At 42.7% G+C, this 14592-nt stretch overlaps 1 protein-coding gene across 7 annotated transcripts in view; it reads right to left on the minus strand.

The window, feature by feature from the left end:
* The window catches only part of BEGAIN (brain enriched guanylate kinase associated), a 286481-nt gene that overhangs the window by 109843 nt on the left and 162046 nt on the right, over nt 1-14592 (minus strand). The window lies entirely within an intron of this gene.

Genomic DNA, 14592 nt, shown 5'->3' on the forward strand with positions numbered 1-14592 from the left:
TGTGTGTGTGTGTGTGTGTGTGAGAGAGAGAGAGAGAGAGAGAGAGAGCTCACAAGGGGCAGAGTTGGGGTGAGACTAGTGGGCTGCAGGCAGCTTAGAGGGTTTCCCTCTGAACCCTCCAAACTTAAAAAACAATCTTCCCAAATATGCAAAAACAACTTTCTAAAGAACATGTTTTTTACTCAAATGCTGTGTTGTATGACTCTAGCCCCAAACAGAAAAATAAAATAAAACAAAACCTTGAAAATTTGATATCTGGAAGTGATAGAAATGTCATTTCAGGAGGCTTTTCTTTTTTTGGAGGGGGGCAAAATAGTGGCTGCAGCCTACACGTGTTGGGTGGGGGAAGTGACTTTTGTCGACTCTATTGCCCTCTACAGATCATCCATACAACCTCCCAAGATGTTCTGGGTGCTTCTTCAGTTCTCTGAAGCAGATTTTAGGATTGGAGGTGGAAGTAAAGAGAGCAGGGAATCAGTTAAAATTGTCTTTGTCATGTTTTAGTCAGTACTACCGTATATACTCAACTATAAGTTGAGAAATTTATGCCCCAAAATGGACTCCAAAATCAAGGATCGACTTATGGAAGGGTCAATAGGTTACTACAGCTGATAAAGTTCATTAAAAAAAGTGCCCACCTTCCTCTGTAGCCAAGTAAACAGTCCCCATTTGAGTCCCGGTGCCGGCAGCCTCTCCTCTCTCTGCGTGTGTGTGTGTGTGAGATCCTTCAGCCCTCCCTCGCAGCTGGAGCTAACAAGCAACTACTGAGTGAAGGGAGAAGGATGCAGAGAGAGGGAGCGTGCCCAGGCTTGGACCCCGTTTTGCAAACCATGGGTCTGGAAATGCTGGGGTTAAAGGCAAGCCTGGGGTCCTCCCTTTTCCCCTCTGCCAGCCATGGGTCTGGAAATGCTGGGGTTAAAGGCAAGCCTGGGGTCCTCCTTTTTCCCCTCTGCCAGCCATGGGTCTGGAAATGCTGGGGTTAAAGGCAAGCCTGGGGTGCTCCTCAGAGAGGGAGATGTAGAGCGGGAAGTGGTGCTTTGTTTCCCCCTTTAGATCTTTTGTAACATGCCCTCGACTTATCCACAGGTCATATCAAAATCCATGATTTGGGCCTCAAAAACTGCCCTCGACTTATACATGAGGTCGACTTATACATGAGTATATACGGTAAGTGCAATCATTTCATGAGCAGAACTTTGCACCCAGGTACTTTGGATTCTCTCCATGCTCTTCCATTAAATTACTGTTTCTCCACATTAGATGTCTTCTTGATCAGTATTCAAAAACACTCTTATATTGTTCTGTGTCACTGCAGTAGATAATGGATCAATCGAAGTTAAGAAATAAAAAAGGAGTCAGTTTAATATAAGTGGTAATTTCTCACCATTTAATGGTGTTTGTTACATTTGATGGTGTGTGTTATTATTGTACAAATGGCCCACAAAGTTTTGCAGGAAATGTTCCTAGGAAGTCATGTTGGGAACCATGCTATGTATAAACAATATTTCATACTAGAATCTCTACTATGAATGATTTTCAGATGGTCAGAAAGGAGATCCAAGTAGAACTCCTCCTCTCAAAGAGTTTGAATATACTATATTTTAACAAACAGCAAAAGGTTGGGATTCCTTATTTGTTTCTTTCATACACCTCTTGCACTCCCTGAGATCCAAAGCTGCTCATTACATAATTAAAAACAAGTAAATTTACAGCGCTATATAAAAAAAGGTTAATAATAATAATGATAAGTACAAATAAAATATAACCAATTATAAGAAATTAATTACAATGAAGAAATTATGATATTTATAATTATAAATAAAATAGGGTAAGATGCTATGGAACTATGTTCCCACCCATTACCTCTAGGAGTGCAGAGGACATTTCCACCATGTTTGCTGCCACCCTGGAATTCCCAAGAGTCAAAATAAATGTTCAATTTTTTTTTCAACCCCCACCCTCAGAATGACTCAAAATGCACTCTGGGGCCCAGAAAGACCCCTGGGGATGGTGGCAATGCCCCCATGTCCCCTAGAGGGCATTTGGAAGCAAAAATGTTGATTTTCTTTTCTGGGAGCAGTTGTGGGATGTGTGTGGGGGGGTTGCAGTTCCACAAGGTCTCTGGGTTGTGTGCTAATGCAGCCTTCTAGACTTCCACAGTTGCCCATTCCTGGTTTAGACAATGCTGAGGATACATTTTAATGATGGGAAGGTGCATCTAGATACCAGTTTATCCCTACTTGAAAAAAAGAAAAGAAAAAAAAGAATAGTGTTGCCACCAATGGCACTGGCTTTCTGGTTAGTAAAGATCATAATAAAATAAACTGAGCCAGTGCATAGTGGTTTGCATTTTTAGGAATCTGGAAGATCAGGTTTCAATCACCACTCAGTCATGGAAACCCAGCAGGTCATCCTTGGCACCTTGGCCTGAGACTTTCACAGTTGTCCACCCCTGCCTTAGAGGAAGGCAATGAAAAACCTCCCCTGAAACAGTATTGCCAAGAAAATTCTATGCAGTCCTGTTAGCGCAGTGGTTAAATGCCTGTACTGCAGCCACTCACTCAAAAACCACAAGGTTGTGAGTTCAATACCAGCTAGGGGTCAGGGTCGAATCAGCCTGGCATCCTTCTGAGGTCACTAAAATAAGTACCGAGCTTGTTGAGGACAATTAGCTTACAGTTGTAAACCACTTAGGGAGTGGTTAAGTGCACTGATAAATGGTATAGAAATGTACTTGCTATTGCTATGATAAGGTCACCATAAGTTGGAGCTGACTTGAAGGGACATAGCAACAACAAGGCCTATCTAGTACAGCATTCTGTTCAAGTATTGGGCAACTGGATGCCTATAGAAGTCAACTTCACCCTCTTTCTTGTGCCCCTCCCAGCAAGGGAAAAGCAGAGGGGCATGTTCTTCTTGCTACACGAGGTAACGGCAGTGGCTGACTTGCTGGAGCAGGACCTCATTTATTCAGGGTCTAGTCCCTACTGAACCATGAAAACTCACTGGGGCCGGTTACAAACCGGCATTTGGGACGTCCGGAGGACGTCCCATTTTAAAAAAGGGGCGTCTCTTCTAGACGCCCCTGGGCCTAATACGGACTCCGTCCGTACAAGATGGCGCCGGCCCTTCTACATGGCCGGCGCCATCTTTGCGTATCGGACGCTGAGCATCCGTACGCGTTGCGTCCTTTGTGACGTAGCGAGTGCGCCCCTGGCGCCTCGCTACGTCACAAACGCGACTCTAAAAGAAGCTCCATTTTGGAGCTTCTTTTTCAGTCTGCACGGGAGCCGCGCCGTGTGGAGGCTCCGGCTCCCCCGCGGACTAACCGGCGGCGGCGGCAGACCGCTGCAAAGCGGCAGTTTGTATCCCGCCTGGGTGACTTGGAAAAGTCTCTCTCTCTCAGCTTGATGTACCTCAGAGGTTGGGAGAAGATGGAGTGGGGAGGATGCAAATCATGAACTCATTATAGGAAAATTAAGATATAAGTGTAACTAAATTAGTACTAATAAAATAAATAATACAGAGTCATCATGCCTGAAAGCCTTATCCTCCAATTTTTTTTAGAATCCTCTTTTAAAGCTGTCTAAATTGGTGGCCATCATACATCTTGTAATAGCAAATACTACAAGGCATTTTCTTTTTCTCTGTCCAGAATCCCCCACTAATCACCTTCACTGGCAGCTTGTCTATATCATTGAGAAGCACTGCAATCACCCCAAAGCTGGTGTTTGCAGTCTTCATGATGTACAGCTACTTACTACTACTACTACTACTAATAATAATAATAAATTGTTTATTTGTTAACCACTTTTCCTATGATCAAAGCGGTGTACAGTATCATTAAAAACAAACAATAAGAACAATTAAAAATCCACATCTAAATACATATTAAAAAAGTAAATTGAAACAAGATTAAAAACATATTATATCATGTAATAAACTATTAAAACCAGGAATTACTATATATCAAAGACAACGGGAGGGAGATGGTCTCAGACGGAATTGGGAGGGTAGGGTTGTAGGAAGAGATGAGTCTTTAGAGCCTTCATAAAGGCTTCCACCGTTCCACTAAGGCGAATCTCTTCCAGTAGGGCATTCCATAGAGAAGGCACCACTGCTGTGAATGCCCTTTGTTGTGTAATCGCCAGTCTCACCTTAGGGTAGCTGAGTAAGGATTTGAACTCTCATCTCCCAGAGACCTAGACCAAAAACTCAAACCACTACATTGTGCTGGCTCTCCGCAAAGCCCTTAATTTGTAGCTATGTCCACTCCAATTGATTTTTAGGCATGAAGAATGTAAACAAGGCATGAAAGTAGCAAAAGCTAGGCAACAAGTCTGTGGTCACAATTTCTTTAAAATTAATCACTCACAAGAAGAGATGGGACAACTCACAGAAATGGATAGAAATCAACAAGTGGACTGATTCAAAACCAAGGAATTCACAGTCCTGAGCAGGGCTGCTAATAACAGGATCTTTTGGAGGTCTCTGAATCATAGGGTTGTCATCAATCGAAGCCAATTTCGACTTAACAACAACAAGAAGAACAAAATAGTGCAAGACAGCTGGCCAACAACAGTTAGTTTAGCTTTAGCTTAGTATGGTCCATCTCCCCCTTTCCTTAAGCCAATTAGATGGTGGCTTGGAAGACAAGTGACACTTGACTTAGGCAGAACAGAGGTGAAACCTCTTCCCTCTGCTGCTCATACTACCTATAAACACCCTGCCTCTCTCTTGTTACTGTTAATTCTGACTTCTTAGTGACATCCTGGTGTCACTCGGTGCAGAGGGGTTGGCTGTTGGGGCTGGTGGTAGCAGCAGCCAAAAAGCCATGCTCAGCCCTCTCCTTCACTGCAGCCGAGGAGATATCCTCATGAGGAGGCCTCTGCTGCTGTGGGAAAGCCAGAAGGATGCTTGGCCCTCTGCAGCAGTGGAGGCCCAGCTGTGAGTGGTCCAGTAGCAGGAGGGTCTGACCATGTGTCACCCCTCTTCTAGGGTGTCAACTGGTGTGGCCTGCACCCCCTGCATGCTTTTAGTGATACCACTGCTTAGTCACTGACTGACAGGGGCTGCTGCCACTCTACAGTTTAACACTAATTTCACTGTCATGGTTCCTGCCTATGGAATTCTTGGATTTGTACTGGGTTGTTGCATCAGAACTATCTGACAGAAGGCTAAATATCTCGCAAAACCACAAATCCCTTTTGAAGGGATTTGTCCCTGAACCAGAGATCTTAATCAGCTTCTCTAAGCCTTGAACCTTTGTCTCTGTGCACTTGTCTTTATATATATGTCCTATATAATTTGCCTTAGGATAAGGTGGGCAATCTACATTAATAATGGAGCATGTTGAATACTACAATTCCCAGGGAGAGCACACTGCTGCTGCTGAGATTTGGTAGCCACAGCTGAGGCTACCACTGCAACCACAGTAGCCATTGAAATTCACATGAATTAAGAACCATTCAGATGTCCCAGCCTATTACCAAAGGTTTGAATTGGTAACAATGGCTGCATCTACACGGCATAATTAATGCAGTGACAGTACTTTAACTGCCATGGCTCAGTGTTATTGAATTCTGGTTTATGTTGTTTTGTGACCTATTTAACCTTCTCTAGTGCCACCACAATCTACAAGTCCCAGGCTTCCACAAGATGGAGCCATGACAGTTAAAGTGGTGTCAAACTGCCTTAATTCTGCAGCCAATGTCACCTGCCACACTCAGAAATAAAGTAGCTTGACTCCACTTTAACTGTCCTGACTCCATCCTGTGGAATCCAGGGATTTGTAGCTTGATGAGGTATTCAGCTTGGTTTGTCAGAGAGCTCTGGTGCCTCATGAAACTATGGCGTGGTACAGACTGATCCAAATGGGTGGGTCTGTGGCGCCCCTTTTATCTCTGGGTTGGGGGCAGGGCAGCCTCACCGGCAGCCCTGTGGCTGCAATCTGGAGTTTTTCTGGGCCATGGAGAAGCGGCAAAATGCCACTTCTCCATGGCACAGAAAAGGGGTGTCCTTGGGGCTTCATGTCCCTGGACATTCTGGGAGCTTCAGCCATGGGAAAAAGGGGCCACCCGGCCCCTTTCTCCCTGGCATCGTTCCGGCAGCCATTTGGTTGCTGCAGGAACGATGTGGTGCCCAAACGGAGCTCCATTTCGGATCTCCCTCCCACAAAGCAAAGCGCTGGTCTGGACCAGGCCTATGAATCCCAGGATTCTATAGGATAGACTCATGCCAGTTAAAGTGGTGGCAAATTGCGTTATTTCTGCAGTGTAGATAAACCCATAGTTTCTTAATAAGGGGATTACCACAAGCGTTTTGTCCAGCTGATATTAAGAAGTCTTCCAGATGCTATCCCCCCTCCAATGTTTTGCAGATGAAAATTAGGACACATGTGACCAAGAAATATCAGAGTGTGGTCAAGATGGCCAAAGTTACTAATGAGGAAAAACATGAAAGCTAGAAAAGGATGCAGCAGTTTGCTTTTGTCCAAGTCAAGGGAGAAGGGCAAGATTCCAGCTTTCGCCTTTCCTCCTGCTGAGTTAACTGAGGGCCAGTGACAGAAGTGAGCAGAGTACAATGAGGGAAAGGGGGAGAAGGAGCAAAAAATTGGGAAATTTGAAAAGCAGCTGAAAAAAAAGGGATAAGAGAGGATTAATAGGGACTATCCTTGCCAAATTGGGAAACACGGAGGGAATGGGTGTTCTCTAGGGTTTCTCTCAAAATGTTTGTGGTAATATAATTGCCTCTGGTAATAATTCATTCAAATTAATTTTCATCTACACACACACACACACACACACACACACACACACACACACACACTTAAAACTGCAACACTACATTCCATAGATCTGAAGAAGTGGGTTATATGTCCACCAAAGCTCATCCTATAATAAACCTCTCAGTCTTAAAGCTGCCACATGACTCTTGTTGTTTCAAATAAATCAACCTGGCTACTCCTTCGGTACTGATGGAATTCAGTTTGCAGTTTCAAAGTGGACAGGATTGCTTATAGATACTCTAATTTCAAAAACAAACAAGCCATAAAATAGTGTGCAATGACCCTGAAATTTTCTTTGATGTCAGTGCCAAAAATATTAATAGCAATTCTAAAAAGCAACTTACTCAAAACAATTTCTTCCCAAACACTTTGCTCTACTTGCCCTGATTCAGAGTTTCCTCTATATGAAACAATCATAAAAAGGTGTAATTTTATTCATGTACTAGAGTTTTAGCAGCCACAAGGGTATACCTGACTATTTGTTAACTGCCATTCAGTCGATTTTGAACTACAGCAACCCTCTGAATGAGAGACTTCCAAGACATCTGCTCATCAACTGCCCTGCTCAGGTCTTGCAGACTCAGAACTGTGGCTTCCTTTATTGAGTCTATCCATGTGTAATGCAGTCTCCTTCTTCTTCTACTGCCTTCTACCTTACCAAACATTATTGGCCTTTCTAGTGTGTCAACTCTTTTCACAATATGCATTCCTGCTTTGGTCAGGCCCCACCTGGAATACTGTGTCCAGTTCTGGGCACTACAATTCAAAAAGGATGTTGAGAAACTGGAGTGTGTCCAAAGGAGGGCGACTAAAATGGTAAAGGGTCTGGAAACCAATCCATATGAAGAATGACTTATGGAGCTGGGGATGTTTAGCCTGGAAAAGAGAAGGTTAAGAGGTCATATGATAGCCCTGTTTAAATATTTGAAGGGTTATCATATTGAGGAGGGAGCTAGCTTGTTTTCTGCTGCTCCAGAGAACAGGATCCGGAACAATGGATGCAAGCTACAGGAAAAGAGATTCCACCTCAACATTAGGAGGAACTTACTGACAGTAAGGGCTGTTCAACAGTGGAACACGCTCCCTTGGAAACTGTGGTGGAGTCTCCTTCCTTGGTCTTTAAACAGAGGCTGGATGGCCATCTGTTGGGTAAGTTTTGATTAAGAGTTCCTGCATGGCAGGGGTTGGACTGGATGGCCTTATGATTCTATGTCCAAAGTATGATAGTCTCAGTATAGTAATCTTCACTTCTAGGGAGAGTTTAGGCTTGATTTGCTCTAGGACCTATTTGTTTTGTTTGTTTGTTTATTTTTTTTAAAAAATAATCCACAATATCTGTAGCTATCCTCCAACAGTATATTTCAAATGTGGTGATCTTCCTATCAGCTTTCTTCACTGCCTAGCTTTCACAGCCATACATACTAATGGAGAATGCTATAGCAAGGACTAGCCTAACTTTAGTATTTGAGTGATATATTTTTATATTTCAGGATCTTGTCTAGTTCCTTCATAGCTGCCCTTCCAAGTCTTAGGGGCTAAACAGGCTGCCTCTTTAGAGAGGCCAGTGCCGCCCCTTTCAGCATGTCGTTGCTGTGGCTCCAATCCGGCCTTTCCCCAATGCTGAAAGGCAAAATGCTGCTCCTTTTCATGCCGGGAAAAAGGCGCCTTTGCTGCTGCTGTGGCACTTTCTGGTGCTCCTTTTGGCACCATGTCATCTGGACACAGTGCAAAAGGCGCACTGTGATGCCGCCTGCCATGTGATCGGGCACATGGCCAGACGGCAGTGTCAGGGCAGTTTCGGGCATGCATCATATAGACATCACTCTGTTCTGAGGCCGGTGTATAACGCCAGTCAGTATAGCCTGTCAGTCTTCTGATTTCATGACTGTAGTCTCCATTCTGATCAGTGACTGAGGCTAGGTATAAAAATCTTTAATTGTTTCAGTGTCTTTATTGCCTGCTTTAAAGTCATATAAACTATCTGTGATCATTATTTTTGTTTTCTTGATGTTCAGCTGTTAACCTGCCTTTGGGCTTTCTTCCTTGACTTTCTTTAGCAATCATCCCAAGTCTATTTATTTTCTGCTAGTAATATGGTGTCATCTGCATATCTTAAATTGTTGATTCTCCTTCTTCCAATTTTTGCAGCTCCTTCTTCTGTATCCATCCACATCTTATCTTGTTTTACGTATGATATGTTTAGTATGAAAGTTAAACAGATAAATTGCAGCCTTGCCTGACCCCCTTGCCAAATGAAAACCATTCTGTTTCTCCATATTCTGTCCTAACTGCAGTTTCTTGTCTAGAGTACAGGACAACTGCTGTGGTGCACCCCATAGTGTTTCATTATCTATACAACCAAAGGCTTTGCTATACTCTATAAAGCACAGGCTAATTTTCTTCTTAAATTCTTGGTGCGTTCCATTAACAATGTTTGTTTGCAATATGATACCTAGTGCCTCTTCCATTCCTGGACCCAGCTTGGACATCTGGCATTTCTAGTTCCATCTATGATAAAAGTCTTAGTTGCAGAATTTTGAGCATGACTTAGTTTGTATGGGAAATTAATGCAATGGCCCTATAGACAGGTTACTGCCTGTTTATAGTGAATGGGAATATCTGGAGCCAATGATTTCAGGATTGTATCTTCCAAGTGCTGGACATGACATAAGCTAAGACTAGTGAACTGTAATGGTCTTGGTGTCTTCTTGCTCCCAACAGGAATAAGACATCTGGTCCAATTATGTTACGTTGGAGTAGGCAACTGTGGTGGGGGGCAGGAGCCAATTTCTACCCAGGCACACTTGCTGACCACAGCACTCTGACAAAAGCACCAATACTTCCATTTTCCTCTGCAGTTCCTCTCAAAATGGCAGTGGCAAGTGATATTGCATCACCTCCTATTAATATTTTGAGAGGGAGTACAGAGGAAAATGGAGATATTGGGTGGTGGCACAGAGTTCTGGTATGATAATATGACTATTTTAATGGGCTTTCATGCATTGGGAGGGGGACATTGGATGCTTTAGAGGCAAAAATTACCTGGAAGCCATGCCGATATTTTTTCTTTAAAATTTTGAGGTTTTTGGGTAGCTTTGTGGGACTTATGGGGGCTTGAGGAACAAGTTGAGGGACTGTATGTGGCACATAGACTGCACTTTGCTCACCTCTGTGTTATGGGGTGGGGATCTGTCTCATGCCTTTTCTAACCACAGGTACAGCACCTGTCTAAGGGGTCATTCAGTTATATTCTTTGTCTATCATCCATTTTGTGTGCTCTTTGAGCCTTTCTCTTGTCAGAGAATGACCCTTTTGGGACCGCACAAATAACCTCTCCTACGATCACCATCATCTGTGGGAATATAAGCAGAATAGACGAATGATGGGATCACACTGAAATCTCTGCTCACATATCCCTCTGTGTACATCTTGCCTTTTGAGCTGGAGGACATACTGGGTGGGGGGAGAGCTTATTTGCTCCAAGGGATGAGAGTTCAGGGAGGGGAAGAGAATCCCCATACTCTCAGTGAATATGATCTAGCAGGTCATATTAGGCTGGAGAACTAGAGGACTCACCCCTATGACATAAATGCAATGATCAAGAAAACCTCCAGACCATTTGGGGTGACCATAAATACATGCACAAGTGTGATGGTGTTGTTCCTTTATACTATGTCATCTTACATCCATTAATGAAAGACTAAACTTGAATCAGCTGTATGACTGAAAAGCCATAATCCTGAAAATAATGTAATGTTTTGTTCACTTTAAAAAATAAAATAAAACATCCAGTACATTTGTAATGTGTGCTGACAGTTCTGCTCTACAGTTTTTAATACAGGGGTAGGCAACCCTTTTGAGCCGGGGGCCAGGTTACTGTCCCTCAGACAACTGGGGGGCCGAAGCCAAAAAATACATAATTAAATAATTTTTAAAAATTAAATAAATAAATAAACCAGAAAAAATGTAGGACAAAATTTTCAAATGGAGGGAACTTTTAAAATAAAAAATGGAGGACACGCGAAAAAATTTGCTGATTTTTTAAAAAATGTTAAGATAAATGCATGTTTCTGAGGCTTCTATAGACAATTGCCCCACCATGCCTCTTGCGCGAGACACCAAAGGCCCCAGCGGCAATCAGCAGCAGGACTGGGCTGGGGCCGGTCCCAAGGCCTTGCCGGGCCGCATTCGGCCCGCGGGCCGCAGGTTGCCTACCCCGTTTTAATGCAACCAAGTGCAGAGAACAAATGCTTCTCTATTAAGCTGTAAACCTCGTTACTAAGTTGTTTTCTGAAATGTGTGATATCATCAAAGGTAGAATCTCAAAGGAAACACGTTGTCTGCTGCTTCACTTTGATGCTTTCCACCCAACAGGTCATTCCGTTCGATATGGTTTATTTTCACTGATGGAGACTTGGGGCCAAATTACACATGAGGGCTTCAGAGGAACTTGTAGGGCTGGCTGAAGATATTTTTTGCCTGAGGCACAGCAGCAAATGACATCTGCTCTTGACTGTATCTGACAGTGAAAGTACATAGGATCCCTAGGCCAGCCAAGTTATTTTAGTAGCAGAACAGTAAATCTTGCAAATGACTTTGCCTTTTCTTGGTAGCAAAAGGATAATTAGATGTTTCAAAAGCTAACAACGTGTTGATCTTTTATGACACCAATATCTCTTGAGTGAGTTGCCTCTCTCCTTGTAGCCAATGATATGGCTGATCCCGGCCACCTGCTTAAAATCAGATCTGCACCAAGTAGGGATGCTGGATCATCAATGGTGTAATTGGAGCAAATGCTCCAGGGCCATTGCAAGACCCATCTAGAGGGTATGCAGCAAAAAACAGACACAAATATTTTGTGTTGTCAAGAACTATATGCTTCTAGGGAGGATGGGAGGTGGCTGCAAATGTCACTCTCCATTCTCCTTAAGTGTTGACAACATTTAACCACCTAGAATCATTTGCCAGCCATGGAGTAAGTGATGGTGCAGGTGGCACATTAGGGTCACTGCCTCTCAATGTGTAGCAATGTGAAGGGACAAAATGAGCACATTGCCCTCTCCAAATAAGACTTCTATCCCTCAAGATGAATTTTTCTTTCAGTCTTCAAATTTCTAGCATTGCAGAAAATTAAAGGTTCAGTTGAGCATTTAGAAATACAGCTTAGAGATCCAAAGAAAAGGTGAAGGCATTTGTGAGCACAGCAAATGTAAGTTTTCTAGATGTTTTTCAGGACCTCCCTTTAAATTTGTGGATGGAAACATATGCTAGAAACATGAGGACTGAAGAAAAGACTAGAAATTTGGGGACTAAAGGAAAATTTTATTCAAGAGAAGATTTCTAATTTGCAGTGGAATACCCTCATTTTCCCATTCCCATAACTACATTCCTACTGCTTTCTGAACCTCTGATCTCAGTGCAATCTATGGGTGCATTCCCACTATGTTTTAAGGTGAATTGCTGATTGGGTTATATGACCGTCATTGGCATTTGAAACCAGTTCAAATCCTACTTTGATAGATTTCTGTCGCGATAAAGCGAGGCAAATGCAAAACCCCGATTCTGAAGCGTGTTCAACAAGTGGGGACAACGGATCTGAATCACATAATTCTGGAGCATTCTGAAGCAGCGCAAACTAGTGGGGATGACAATCATACCAAAAAAGAAGCAATTACAATGGGATAATGAAAAGATCCACTTATATAGTGGGAACGACCAACACGGTGTGAAGGCAAATTGAAAACTGGTTTAAATGTAAGTAGAAATGAGCCCTACATGAGCCAAATGAAGTGTCTTTCCCCCATCCTCATGGTGACCTTCATGGTGTTGCTGGGAGGGAGCGGGAAGAGGAGGAGGAGGAGAGAAGGTGGATCTTTTGGAGCCGTAGCTACTAACATCAGATTGAAAGTGGAAACACTTTGGAAATCTGCGGGAGGCTATGGGTTTCAAGGTTGCAAAGACAGTTATGGGTGGTGCCTTTGGTGGGAGAAAACTCTTTATCATTCATGGGGGGGGGGGGTTTAACATATTCATGGTTTTTCTACTTTTGCAGGGGTCTTTGGACCTTAAACCCCAAGAATGTGGTCAGATGCAAAACAGTGGTATCACCCACCTTCATCTTCATCATGCTGTTATTCTGTGGTTAACAAGATGCCTCTCCATGCTATTTGCACAGATTGGGGCTTCTGTGGGTAAAATGTGGGATTTGAGAGGTGAGAGATATAGTACTGTTCCACACACTGAATTTTTATATATGTCTCCACGATACAGGATTTTGGCCAATGAGTCAGCTCATATGAATTCAGGCAGAGCTTGGAAATGCTACTCCCAGATTCTCCGAGTGTTTAAAGTGGATTTCAGGATTCTGGGAACTGCAATTGAAAAAGGCAAATTTTCCAAGCTTTGCCCATCAGTTGTCTTGATCTCATGTAAAGAGTGAAAAGGTATTAGAATCTCATTTTAACAGGAAAAGTGACACCATTCAGGGATGGTGGACCGCCTCTCCCCATACAGTCCACCCCGCACTCTCAGATCGGGCGGAAAACATCTATTAAGAGTTCCTAAGGCAAGGTTTGTGTCTTCTTCACAAAGGGCATTTTCCATCGTGGCCCCCCAGACCTGGAACTCTTTGCCCGATGAGCTCCGCTCAGCAACCTCCCTAGATCTCTTTAAGAAAAATCTGAAGACCTTTCTTTTCCGTCAAGCCTTCCCCCATATGGCTTGATGTTATCCTTTCTCTCCCTTGTGCATATTGTTTGATCCAGCTAATTCGTTGTATGGTTTTTAATTGATTTTGAGATTGTGAATGATTGTATGAAATGTTTTAGGATACTTTGTATTGTTTTTTAAATTGGTATCGTGGGTTTTTGTATTATTGGGTTATGGGTTGATGTATTGTAGTGTTTTTGATGGTGATTTTTGTAAACCGCTGTGATCTGCAAGGAATAGCGGTATAGAAATAAAATTTCATTCATTCATTTCATTCATTCATTCATATTGCTGTTAAAGGCCCAAGAAGGGGTCAAGATAACCCCCTCCCATTTCCCTTTATGGTTTCCTTTAATTTGTTATATGGCAAACAAAGCAAATATATTAAAAATTAAAGAATATATATATATAAATCACTTCATAGAACTTTCATTTGCATATGCATACACACAGAGAGACAAATACACTTATACGATTACAAATTACTCCTCTTAAGGCTTCAGAGAACTTTAACTTTGAAAAATAGCAGCAAAGATAAAACACTGAAAAAAATCATTTCTTCTAAATGACAGTTTTGTGCCAAGTTTTAAAAAGAATATATGAAAGCATAGAGCAACTACTGACGGGCTGGCATTTCACAAATAACATTCCAGCACAGATGTGTTATTCCTTTGAGGTTTATTTGATCCTGTGTGAAATGATTTTGGCTCTTGTCTTGTTTGTGAAATCAGGCACCTGGAAGCCACCAAGTTTTCCTTGAGCTTCAGAGAGCTTTAACCTGTAGCACAATCATCTTTCAATTTAGATTCCAAAAAGCCCCCACCCCCAAACCCAAACCATCAGTCCCAGGATTCTTGCAGGGGTTACCAAAACATAAAAACAAGTCAAGTAACTTCCTAAGGTACCAAAATCCCAAAGATGTTTGCCGCTTTATGGAAATACCTGGTAGAAAGAGTCACTGCATACATTTCTGGGATGGGCAAACAGATGCAACTTATCAGGAATAGCCCCAACATTGGGCAGAATGAAACATGTGCATTAAGCAGCAGACATGGGAGGGCAGCATTAACAGCTTCCTGACTTCTCCTCTCAAGCCT

This window comes from Sceloporus occidentalis, unplaced genomic scaffold (genome assembly GCF_023333645.1).
Source record: "Sceloporus occidentalis isolate IW3139 unplaced genomic scaffold, rSceOcc1.0.p SCAF_4, whole genome shotgun sequence".
Taxonomy (NCBI): domain Eukaryota; kingdom Metazoa; phylum Chordata; class Lepidosauria; order Squamata; family Phrynosomatidae; genus Sceloporus; species Sceloporus occidentalis.